This window comes from Gallus gallus, chromosome 14 (assembly GCF_016699485.2).
Source record: "Gallus gallus isolate bGalGal1 chromosome 14, bGalGal1.mat.broiler.GRCg7b, whole genome shotgun sequence".
Classification (NCBI taxonomy): Eukaryota; Metazoa; Chordata; class Aves; order Galliformes; family Phasianidae; genus Gallus; species Gallus gallus.
The window spans coordinates 1535363-1548586 of record NC_052545.1 but is presented as its reverse complement, the minus strand read 5'-3'; the positions used below and the strand labels follow the sequence as shown (position 1 = coordinate 1548586).

Sequence of the window (13224 nt, the reverse complement as noted above, 5' to 3'; positions counted from 1 at the left end):
AAAGTAAGTTTTCCTTTAGCACGGCTATTAGCACACATTTCAAGGCAATATCACAAACCTGAGAAGCTCCCTTTCTCCCTATCTCAGCTCCCCACACTTGAGCAGAGCTTTTGCCCATGTATCCCATTCAAACAGTGCTCAGCACTGCCATGGCCATGCAGGCCATGTTGTCACCATGTCGTTCCTTCATCTCTGCTCTGCATCTGACTGTGGTCTTACATTTAGGCCTTTGATGCAACAGGGTCAAATTTGCTGAACTGGGATTAGTAGGGTGATGGAATAAGTGTATTTTTCTAGTTAGACATCTAAGCCAAGCTTCAGCAATTTAAACCTCAGTCTTCCAGACATCATCTTCAGATGTTTAAGGGCAATTTCCAATTTATTTGTAAGTTACACATGCCAACTCTGTCTGTCACACTGGTGCTGCTCTGTTTGTACCTCAGGGACTGCAGTCAGAAAACAGGAGAGTGTTAGTGCTGCACACACTGTGTGTCATCCCAGAAAAGATGTCTCAGTTCTGCCACTAACCATCAGGTGGTCCCGTTCAAGGATCCCTCACCAGCAAAGGTCAGAAGAAATCGGTTGTGAGATGCTGTGGGAAGCTTTCCAGCCAGGTGTGTTGCTGTGTGGAAGCACGGGGTTCTGCCTGTCCTAACACCGACCTGAGCGACAACGGAGAACCCGGTGATGGAAGAGCACCTCCTCTTCTTTCTGCATCTCAGCGCTGGTCTGATACACGCAGCAGACACTGCTGGGGAATCACAGCTTTTGTCTGTATCTCTTACTCTTTGTAATCTTCTTCTAAATCTTTCTACGCTGACCTCCATAGCATTGGTGTTAAGCCCACCTGAGCCAACAGATAACATGAAAATAGAGCAGAGCTGCCGCAGGCTACCAGACCTCCAGTCAGCCTCCTGATTCCCAAAATTACTGAGGAGGATTGGAAGAAAATGAAACGCAGGGGCAAGGACAGAGGGTGTCCCAGGGCACATTCAGATCTGCTGGAGCACAGCAGCAGCAGAGCGGGGCTGGAGGGGACAGCACAGCTCCTCCGCCAAGCTTTGCTGAGGGGAGCTTGGCAGCCTTCAGCTGCGATCCTTCCGTAATCTGTAATGTTGCTGGAATATCACCAGAGGATGTTTTGCTTTCCTTTCATTGCTGTCCTTTGTAGCACAGCTCAGAAAGTATAAATCATAAAGCGGCATGGAAATCACATTTCCTTTCTGCTTCTGGAATGATTTCATCCTATCTTTTTCTATGCAGCCCATGAAACGGCTAACGCTCTTCTCTGCTTTTCAGTAGTCCCTCGGTGGAGTTTAAGTTACCTGTCCCACTGGCCTGCTTACAGCAGTGACACACGAAAACACAGTGTGACAGGTTTAGCACTCATCGTCAGTCTATGGAGAACAAAACAAAAGAAAACAAACCCCAGCCCTGCCTCAACAACCAGAAATGACCTGGGTTTTGGCTCCCCGGGGGCAGGGATGCACATCTGGATTTCAGCCACTTCTACCCAAAGATGCACCATTTTCCACATTAAAAGAAAAGAAAGCTAATATTTAAGAATACTTAAGCCTTTCAGCTACTCAGTAAGGAAACCAGCACGAGTCAAATAAAGAATAACCCAATCTAAGATTAAGATACCCTGAACATGAGGGACATCATCCACTGCACCACAGCCCCACACTTTCTGCCCCTTTTCCCTGCACATCACACACACATACAAACAGGCTCACTTTTTTCCTTTCTTTTTTTTTCCCCCCCCTTACTCATCATGCAAAATACTGATGGTAGCAACGAGGATCTTTTAGGATTGTTCCTTTCTTTGTCCTTTCGAGTACAGCAGTTGTTTACAAATAAGCTGCCCAAAGTGCTTCATGCATGTAATTAAATACAATCCTCACTACCACTAAAGAATATTCAATACGAAAAATAATAAAGTACTTCATTGCCAGTGAAGTAGGAGCAATCTAGTAAGATAAATTGATCTAAAGATTGAAATTCTAAGAGCCATCAGCAAAAAGCCTTGGAGAAAAGGATCACAGACCCAGATCAGAACGAGCTGAGCGCTGTGGGCTGGATGCTCTGTGCCCAGGGAGCTGCTTGCAGGAGATCACGGTCACGATGCGAATGTTTCATTAGAAAGTGATAGATTTGCAAAAAGGGAAATGAATGGGATTCACAGAGATTCCACCTTTCTTTCCAATTATACCACTTATAAAACTTTTATGAAGCAATTTCTTTTTAATGGAGTGCAATATTAAATGGAAGAATATGAAATTTGGAGCGAAACAGCTTATTACCAGGAGGAATTATGAACCTATTGCCTCTTGTTACTCCCAGATACACTGGCTTACTTTTTGCTACAGTCAATTGCAATAAGACAGTCAAAGCCATCTCGATAATTGATGTTCTGACCTGCCTGACCCATCCCAGATGGGGTGACTCTGGTCTTTACATTTCACCATGATTTCTTCCACGGGGATTCAATTAGGAGATGTGCTCCAAGGCACTTTCTCCACATTTCTGCATCTTCTCTTCAAGAATGACCTTTGATTTGTTGATTTTCGTTTGCTTAAACACATCCTGAAACACACTTTGCAAAGTGAATTAATTTCCATTTGCACTTTAGTGGTTATGTTAAAATGGACCAGCACTCCAACTACCTTTGTACCAATTGGCTTCCAAAGAGAAATTTCTCCAACTTTAAATCATTCAGTGTAATGTCTGGGAAATGTGCATAGTGATTGCTATTAGGAGTCATCACCTAGGGAGAAATATTGAATACATAAAACCACGAGAAATCAGAGTAATTCAAAATATCATTTTCTTCCTGGATAATCTAATTGGAGCTGCTAGGAGACCATCATAACGTTAATACGAATGCTTCTGTTGAATGTGGCCTGAGCCATTGTTCAGAAAAACCCCAGGCAACTCACTTAAAAGTTAAGTCGCTCTCCTTAGGAAGATCAATATGAAAATAAAGCAAAACCCAGAGCAGAAGAAAGCAGGGAGGTAGATGCAGCATTATCGCATGCTCTCCCAGCAAACCCAGCTCATGGCGTTTGTTTATTCACTCTAAGGACGGGTTTATAGCATCCTCCTTCACTGGAGGTGAAGATCTCTCCGTTTGTTCAGCAGCCCGTACAGCGAGCACCTACATCTCCAGCTCACTGTGGTCAGTGGAGTAATCAGGTGGGAAAACCTGAGCCTGAAGAACGTTTATCTGTTCTCCTCCACATCCCACCACATTGCGGCCTCAGAAATCAGCAGGGCTGAATACTGCTCATGGCAGTGATCTTCCCAAGACACGAGACATCAAAGATCTCAAGGCTCCTCAAGCATTTCCTCAGCCTTGCATTTACACCACGTCAGTACAAGCTTTTACCTCCCAGTCACACACTCTTCAGAGCCTCAGGGCTTAATGGAGATATTAAGAGTTGCTTCTTAGTAAGCAAAAGACGCACACTGCTTAGCAGGCACACCGCTCATTCTCTTAGCACAAAAAGACTCCTACAAGCCCCAGACTGAGGGTCAGCCAGGCATGTCCAGTGCCTGGTCCTTAATACAGGCAGAGCCTTTCCTTTGCACCCTGATCTGTCCAAACTGAGGGGTGTGACGTATCACCAGGAGATATTCCTGGAATTGGCTATTTGCCGGGTGTTCTCCTGGGGATGGAGCCCAGAGGTTCAGCCAGCAGGCACATCTCTGTACTCCCACTGCACAATACCTGCGGGGCGTTTGGGTTGTGTGACCCTGTGGTGAAGGAGGAAGGACCAGGGCTGTCCCAGGCTGCAAACATGTGAGAGGTCTCCACCATTTCACTCAGCCTGGGAGAATCCCACCACATTCCCATACATATTCCTAGTTTATAGCAGTGGAGGAGTATCAATCTTGCAGTTACCTTAGGCTAGCATTACTCCCATTATAAATGTGTCCAGCATGTAAGCAGTTTTCTCTTCCCCTTGTATCCATTCAAAAAATAATGCTGGCATTTTTGTGATGTTATGGATTTTTAAGGGTTAGAATGAGCACTGTTTACATGAACTGAATTTAAAGTCAATTCTATCTTGATTACATTTGACTTCAATGAGTACTAAGTGATGCTTCTTTCATTTAATCAGGGAACGGTGTTGCAGCTACACTATTTGCATTTTAATAAAGTTTCTCTCAGGATCCAACCACAGAAGCAGCAGCATTGCTAAATGCCTACAAATTAGGAATTTGGCTTTTGTGATGACTAATAAAATTTATCTCGTTTAGATGCTATTTTGCTCTTAATTTTAAGATTTATTTAATAAATAGAACAAAACTGCAAGATCCATAAATTCTTTCAAAACACTAAAAAATGCTTCCACATGCAGAGGTCTCCTGGCTCTCATCTGCGTTCACACATGCTCATACACCTACACAGGCACACACACACACACACACACACAGATGTAGGCACACATACATATATAGACACACACACACACACACGAAGGTGCTCTGCTGCAGCCAGCTGTGTCCCCAAAGGACCACATAAAACCCCTTAAAACAGCACAATGATTTAGCTGCTAGAAAAGTAACACAGGGCATCATTACAGTGTAACATTAACGAAGGATGAAATATGAATTCGTAGAAGGTTGTGTCAGACTTATTTTTACCTCCTGACAAGCATAATATAGTTTTTTTTCTCCGGTGTCTAAAGATTTTAAAGTGGGCCAAAACTAATCCTGATATAATTCCATTAGTTTTAATGGATAGCAGTAGGGATGAATTTATAGCAACGGCTGAAATCACATCACCTTCTGATGCAGTAGTTGCATTCTGAGCAGTCAGACAGAACCAGCAGTGAGCACAAGCGGCGCTGAGTTCCAAAATGTGTCCTTCCCAAATTACCTTTTAAATTACAAACTCGTGTTGAAATTGAAAACTGGAAAATTTATATTACGCTGCCCGTGTTTACCAAGCTACAGGTTTACCAGCAAAGCATCCAGAATGTGTTCTGTGATGATTAAAATGAAGTTCCTTTACAAGCAGAAGGGGACGGCGCCGACCTCTGAGAGAAGGGAAGCACACGGAATCACACAAGCAGCAGTAAGGCTGTGTGGCTGCGATGGGCCGGGAGCTGGGAAGCCATCTCAGGGCTCGGAGCACCCATCTCATTACAGCCAGCATTCCATTCCCCCAAGGTAGCTTTAAAACTATCAGCATACATGTCTACACAAGCTGCATTATTGGCAAACCCTGAAACAATTTAAGCAACATTAAACGTTATGTGCCTTGTCCTCATCTGACATCATTCCGCTGAGGTCAGGAAGGTGCTGGTGATGGCCACCAGCACATCCGACCTGAAGCCTTTACCTGTTCCTCTTCTTTTCTAGTTTGTACTCTTTGGGCCAATAGCTTTCACCACCAATAACGACCATTTGCAGAAGCTTCACAACCACCACAAATTAATGAGATGTTGCAGGAGTTCCACTGATTTACCTGCATGTCAAAGAATTACTGATGCGCAGCTCTTTGGCAGCACTGCCAGTAGAAGCCACTCATGCTCAGGACGGTGAAGTGAACGTTCTCCAGAAAACAAGCTGCAAAAATAAAACAAAGTTCTCTTGAACCTTCATGGAATGACAGTGAAAATCTTGCTGACTGTAAAATACAACTCACTTCAGCACTGAAAAGAATTTCAGAGCAACTACAAGTGTGCAAAATGGGAAGGGAGAAGAGCTAATTTTGACAAATGGAAAAGATGTTCTCCTGCCACCGAGCAGTGCTACAGAGCAGCAGTTTCCCAGCTGAAGGCAGCTGGCCCACGTCCCCCTGCTGAGGATCCAGCCCTTGGCTCTGACCCTGGTCTGTACGCAGTGACCCTGTTAAAAGCCTTTGGGGATCATTTTACAGCAGTAATAATATGGGATCAATCATTCTATTTCCCCTGCTGCCGTTGATCCCTGGAAATTCAGGAAATGGCATGAGAAGAAACCCAAAAAAGAAATCAAGTGTGCATTTGCATTGACAGCACAAGCCACAAGCTAAGTGGCTGCAGCACAGACGTACCCACACGAAGGACCGCACAACGTACTCTGCTCAGTGCCTCTGGACAGCAGCACTGCTGGCATTTCTTGCTCCTTTAGGATAAGAAACATGAGTCTCTTTGCTTCATTTTGTATTATTATTATTCCTTCCTCCCTTTGTTAGCATCTCCCACGTAACCAAAGGCAGAACCTCACTTTACTCCCTGCACTCAGCACAACAAAGCCCATAAGGAGTCCAGGATACTGGCAGGCAAGAAGGAAACAGGGATGGACTGCGGCCTTCCCAGAACTACATACACCGAGCAGTGCCTGCAGGAAGCCCTCTGGGCAGGGGATATCCCTGGATGCTCCCAAGTAGGAATTTTACAAAGTCCTCGTGGCATTTGAGAAGACGGAAGGGGCTGCAGACATCAGGCAGTGCCACCATGGGGCTGCTGCAGCCACCGGAGTATTTTTACCATCTCCCCTTTTGTGCACCTCTCCCACAGAAGTGACTTGAAGAATATGAAGCCACTTTATCTACCATGGAGCTGCGCTCCACCGAGCCCCTGATGATGCTAATGACCCTGCTGGCTCCTTCCTATTCCACTTCGTTATGCCCTACATGCGGCATTGCTATGGCAACATGGAGCTGATGCTGCACTTCGGCAGAGCACACCTTGTTTGGTTTCACTCCTCCTTCTGAAGCACAGCGAGTTGTTACAAGTCATTTCGGATGCCAAGAATGGCAGAGCAGACTGGAAGAAGCACTGCATACCCACACCCTTTCCCTATTTTTTCCCAGAACAGGACTTGACTCACGTCTGGCTCTACCATGGTAACAAAACACTTGCTCTTTGCTCTCTTTGCTGGAGCATCTTCCCAATGCACAGTTCTGGCCTGTCCCTCAGCACTGCACTGAGCACTGTCCCCTGACATGCCTTGCAGCACTGCATAGAAGGGGTTTCCTTTCCCTGCACACATCTGCACTCTTAAAGCCCACAGCTGTGCCTGAAATAAGTGCCCTAAGTTTTAATTTGTGCATTCAGAAGAAACGTTACTCAAATTAATAAGAGTAAATTAACTCCAAAAGCTAAGGTCACCCTTGGTGATTTTTTTTTCCATGAGTGTTCTTCAAGAGCTGTCTGATAATTGGATATTGATTTCAGTGCCCTACGAATTGACCCATCCAGTGGTCTCGCCTTTTTCTTGTTTCTCCTCCATTAAGGCATTGATGATGATAGTTTTAATTATTTTGGAACATTCTTATTTCTGAAGGAAGAAGAATCACAGTCTTTACCGAGCACTTTTTTCACCACAGACTAAATCAAAAGGACATAATTACTTCCATGCTGACCAACACCAGAATGGATTTTGCTTTAGTTCCTACCACAAAACACTTTGCTGTAATTAACAGCCCAGAAACTGCGATGGTACAAGGAACATGATTTGTAGATGCACAAACGGTCATTCTACACAGCCTCCCCACGTCACTTTGTGGCAGTACCACTCTCAGCTGAGCTGTGCTCCTCAACACAGACAGGTTTGACCAGCAGGGATGCTGAGGAGCCCTGAAACGAGCAATAGGACATTCCCTGTTCCCTTCTTTCTGCAGTGCTTGCACCAACCAGGGCAGGACAGAGCACTGTGAGCCTCCTACATGAACACAGCAGTAGTGTTGCTGCTTGCAAAGGACAACTCAGTGTCCACACGGCAAAGGTCTCATGAACGCGCAGTTGGATTCCTTGCATTCACTGGGAAACCTTTGCGTGAACCTTACTTGAAGGACATTACCAAATAACACGTCTCAAAAGCCTGTATGGCAATCACAGCCATGAAGCCACAAGAACAAAGCATCTCTGGCAGACAAGTTATTGCAATCACTCTGAGATGTCATTAACCAAACAGGTATGTGCACTTATCAGCACATACACACACTGGACAGAGCAGTTATGTAAAGTCCTTTGCTATTTTTCTTGCCAAATGTAAAGCTACCTGCTACAGGCTGTCCCCCAGGCTGCAGCTGGCGTGTGCCAGGCACGGCGGTGGGACCAGCCTCAAACAAACTGAAACGTTTCCTGGCAAATGGGAGACATTCTGTTGATGGTTCACTTTGTTCCAGGGAAGCGGTACAAAGCTGCAAGACGGCAAAGAACAAAAACTTCATCGGGCTTTTCTCAGAAAGAGCAGACTCTGTCAGGACAGGCAGGCTCACTGAGAGGTACAAGGAAAACTCTGTTGTGCAACTACAAGAAGAAAACACACGGAAATATGCAACTACTGAAAGTGTTCTGATTAAGTGAATGGATGGCCCCAGACAGGTTTGCATTATAAACATTAATTGCACATTAGCTCAACTAATTAAAAAATAAATACTGTACACGGTAGGAAGCTCCTTCTTAAAGAGAAGGCTGCCTTGGGAAATGAGCCAGTGCTTTAAAAACAAAACAAAACAGAAAAATAACCAACACCCCATAGAGCCAGTGAAACGCCTGTTCCAGCAGGGGAGGCTTTCAAAACATAACTGAGCAAATATTAGAGCCGTGCCAACTGTGCAAAGCCAAAGTGGCAGCAAACACCAGGAAACTCTTAATGAAAGGATCTCCTCTTACTGTCCAACCCAACTAGAAACCTCAGGTACGGTGAGTGGAACAACACGAAAACACGAAACATTCACTCCTGGGATACTGGCAGAGGATTGAAGCTCTGGGGAGCAGTGCTCCCTGCTGGGCACCCGCACTGCACGGCACTAACAGTCCATTGTGATGAACCAGTGTGAGTGGGTGCTGAGCCAGTGAGAGTGATATGGTGGTGATGAGAGCTTTGAGGCTGACATGTGCAATAAGAGAAGAACGGCCCTGCATCAGCTTCATCGGCCAGAAGAGCTGCTGGCAGAAGCCAGCCCAGCACTCAGACAACCTGAATTCCAGTCCAGTGCTCGCGAGACGGAGTAATTTTGCATCAAACTGGCATTACTAGCAAGATTTGCAGTTGCTGACAGATGTATCTTGTTAGGAAATGAGAGTAAGAGATTAAAGATACAGTCGTACATGAATCTTAGCTTTCTGTTCCTATGTATGCACAAACAAAGCATTAACATTCACAAAGAGGGAAGCACAGGCTCTTCCACCAATACACCACTAAGCAGTTAGTGCAATGCGAGATAAAAATCAAGATGCCACATCAATTTGCGTGAAAAGAGTTGCACTGATATATTTGAGTTCACATCCCAGCTCTGCCATAGAGTAGCTACATAACCCCAGGCAAGGCAGCTCCTCTCTCTCCTTCTCAGATCTGGGAAAAGTCATTTTTCTTCTTTCTTTTATCTGTTCTCCATTCAGCTCTCTGGGGAAGCCACTTTTGCAATCTGCTTTTGTGCAACACTGAACACATAAAAGATTCAGTCTCGGTTTAAACGCTACTGTAATACAAATAACAAACAATCATCATTAAGTCATTAATTCCCTTAGTCGTTTCTCTCTCTGTACAAACACACTTTTTGAGTTGGAAGAGGCTTCTTTCAGCAGGGAGGTACATTTGTATTCTCTTGTAAATTGAAAGATCGCACGCCAAGTGTATTCATAATGTTGAACAATAATAATAAACAAAAGTTTGATACGTTTCTTGACAAGCTCCACAAACCTTCCCTGCAAGTCATGCCATACCTCAGCAGCCATTTCTGCTCAGAGGACTCAGAGCAATTACAGAGCTGCCATTTATGTTTCGGTGATAATCCAACACTGCAACCTACATTCACTGATTGCAGCATCGCTTCCATTGCGTACGTTATCAAATACTCATGGATCTCCTCTTCCCAGGACAGCAGCTGAGGACAGAGCACACCGTAACACTGGGGCCGCATCCAGAAGCAGCTGTGCTCATTTATACCTCACTCATGGGGCCACAAGCTCTCATTCTACTCTGTGTTAGGGCTGGTATAAACAACACCTCGGTGTTCTTCTTACATCTCCAGTCCGTCTCCAGGTAAGCAACACGTGGATGGAGCACCATGGAGTTCAGCTTCCCTCTTCACTCTGTCTCATCAACACAGGCTCTACGCTGCATTCCTGGCAGAATTTCTCCCTTCCTGGATTTGTCTCTATGTCACCGCACTTAGAGAAATACCTTTTCATACCTCGCTATTTCCTTTTTGTCCAAAGCCAGGCTCTGCTGAAGCCCCACTGTTCTGCAGTGCCATGGACGCACACAGAGATCTGTGGTTTGAATCACATCACGAGTAGAGAACAGAAAATGGTCACCACCTGCCTACCCAGCCCGGCTCCCATTCACAAGTAAGGCAGGGGAATGTGCTACACCTTACTCCACTTCCCCGTATCCCTGCTGCACCAGCTACCCTGCTTTAGGTGACTATGGTCTCAAGCAGGCTTGCAAAGAGTCCTCTCAGCATGGGTTCATGCCCTGAAAACGAGCTCTGAATGTCCCACCTACAGTACAGAGCTTGGAAGTGAAAGCTTCCATGATTTATGGGCAGTCTGACACAGTGAGCCTTAAGGACCTTCCTCTTCCCTTTCCACTTTCCGTAACCTCTTGCAGCAGTCTCCACACACAGGAAGGAATGAAGCTAGTTAAAAGCATAGCGTTGTTCATCTCAGAGGAACTTCCAGCTGGTTTAGCTAAACATCTGAGATGTGACAGCCTGGCTTTATGCTGGGCATGGGAAGCACAGCAGAGCAGCGGGCAGAGACACTTTCTTCCAAGCAGAAGCCTTTGTCAGCTGCTATTTTTCCATTCCATTTCCATCCTTCAACAAATTCAAAGAAACTTGCATCTCAAGTGAGTTCTTATAATTACATTTCAAGAACTGGCTGGTACAGATTTCATTTACAAGTATCTTAAAGCACAGAGATGATTAGCAGTGTTATCTGTGCTACTGCTTTAGGGGGAGACTTCTAATAAGTTTTGAAGAGGAAGAAACCCCACAAAAGGATAGGGATGGTGAATATGGTAACGAAGCAGTGTGCCTTAGCTCCTTGCAGGGAGAAACAGACTATGCCACAGCTCTTCCTGCCAGCTAGAGGTGGATATCTGGAGAGCTGACAAGCTGCAAACAGAACATACTGGCAGTCACAACCATTAGGAAAACCCAGACAAGGCAGACTTGTGGAAGAATGATGTTGTAAGCAATCCTTCACCAGCTTGGATCAGCTATTTGTGTCCACACCCTACGCCTTTTTCCCTGCCTTCTTCCCAGCCTCCTGCTTGTCCCTTTTGCTGCCACTTCCTCACCCTGCCACCAGACCTTGTTTTCTTGAGCAATTGTGGAAGCAGCTACTGGGGTTCAAGTGAATTCCTCAAATGCTTCACAATCATCCCATTTTCCTCCAGTCCTGCCCATTGGATTTATTCACACTGGGGAAGAGAAGGGCAGAAAAACAAGTAAACAGCTGTGGGAGAAAAACCAATTTGTTCTGTGGCATCTCCGCTTGTGCAATTTGGAGGAGGAAACTGAATTGAAAAGACAAGGAAATAACTGTTCCAATTGGTAATTCTTGCACCACTCCCCTCACTTTCCTTCCTCTGCTGTCATCCACAACATGCCTGAATGCACACGCTTTGCTCCCAGCACATCACTGCACATCTGCGCCCACTTTTTGCCCAGGTCCCACCCAATGCTCCTGAAAGATTTCATCCCCTGCCATTCCAGTGGAGGAAGAAGTGTGATGCATTCAAGAAGAAAGCGTGCCCGACGGAACAAAAAACCAAAGCAGAACTGATCAGGAACCCAAAGCTATGGCCCACGTACAGCTAAGCAGGCCAGTTGGTGCCAAGATGGTAATGTTCCTCCTTCATTCAGGCTATTCTCTGCCATAGGAAAAAAAAGGACTATTTCCTATTTAATGTCAGGTATTTAAAAATGATTACCATCCATAAAGGCACACTTCCCAAAGAAAATAATGTCAACACCACTAAAAGAGCACTGATTCCATACAACAATCATAAGGGAGTACTTGATTATTTCCCAAGGAAGGAGAAAAAGCTGGTAATACTGCAGATTTTGACTGCATAAGATCATTTTCAAAAGTCTTCATGTTAATTCTAGGTCTTCCTTCTTCCACAGCCTGATCCACTCTTTACTCAGTTTGTTACAGCTTCTAATAAATCCCCTCTGATATTTAATGCAAGCTACCCCATTTTATTAAGCATTTTAATTCTGATGTGGGTTCCACAGTCTCAGAAGCAAGCATCTGCAAGAACCAAACTGTGCATCTCTTGGGTGCTTGCAGTTATTACTTCAATGCGCACTGCAGTGATAACCACAGCAATAATTTCAGTCTATGCCTTGACCCCAAGCTACCATTTTCCTATACAAATCTCAGTGTGACCGTGTATGTCTGCCTCAGTGAATAAACAAGGCAATTGTCAGAAAGTATGTTTTAAGTGCAGATATTATTGAGGGCAGAAGGAGGGAATGTGTCTGAGAACAAGTGCAGAGCAGTGTGTCATCTCATCCATGCAGCAAGCCTGCAGGATTCACTCAGCATCACATCACAAAGGGAGGATAGGTCAGGAGTGCACGTTAGTGACTTCAGGATCACGGAATAGCTAAGGTTGGAAAAGACCTTAAAGATCATCAAGTCCAACCACAACCTGACCATACGACCCTAACTCAGAAGCACTGCTGTGCAAAGTGAAGATACGTGGGCTGTGCGGAGTTGGATTTCTCCACCTTCAGAGCAAGGCCATTAAAAATCTCCAAGTGTCTAAAGAACAAGAACCTCTAATTCATTGGGGATGGCCAACTGGTGGCACAAAGACACAATGCAGCCTGCAGGGCGGTTGTAGCTGACTTCTGGAAAGCACGAGCAGTCAGCTCAGCACCACGTGGTTCGTGTGGGGAGAGGGCAGCACACGTGTCTGCGGGGCACTGCGCTGGGCTCCTCCAGCAGCTTCTCAGGTTTTGCAAGGACAGTTCCAATATAATTCACTCTGCAATTTAAACACGTGGCTAAACACAAAAGTGGCCTTGGAGTGAAAACACGTGAGGCCAGCTTGATCCTGAGTAATTAAGAAAAAGATGCCCTCTTCCCCCTAGGAAAAAGGCCCAGACTGCAGTACAAGTCGGTGTGAGGAGCTCCTTGAACACCAATATATAACATACAAAGGGGGAAAAAAAAGACTCCCATCTGTGATTTATGCAGAAAACTCACACTGCCAGAGTTAAATTGTCCTTGCAATTGCTAAGAAACTACGGATGACAAA

The 13224-nt window shown here is 45.2% G+C and overlaps 1 long non-coding RNA gene across 5 annotated transcripts in view; it reads right to left on the bottom strand.

Moving 5' to 3' along the window:
* Positions 1-13224, bottom strand: part of LOC121106796 — a 195014-nt gene that overhangs the window by 55223 nt on the left and 126567 nt on the right. For all 5 annotated transcript variants that reach the window (XR_005839855.2, XR_006931503.1, XR_006931506.1 and 2 more), the window contains one exon: positions 5477-5577. This is a non-coding gene — a long non-coding RNA (uncharacterized LOC121106796). The remainder of the gene's footprint in view (positions 1-5476; positions 5578-13224) is intronic.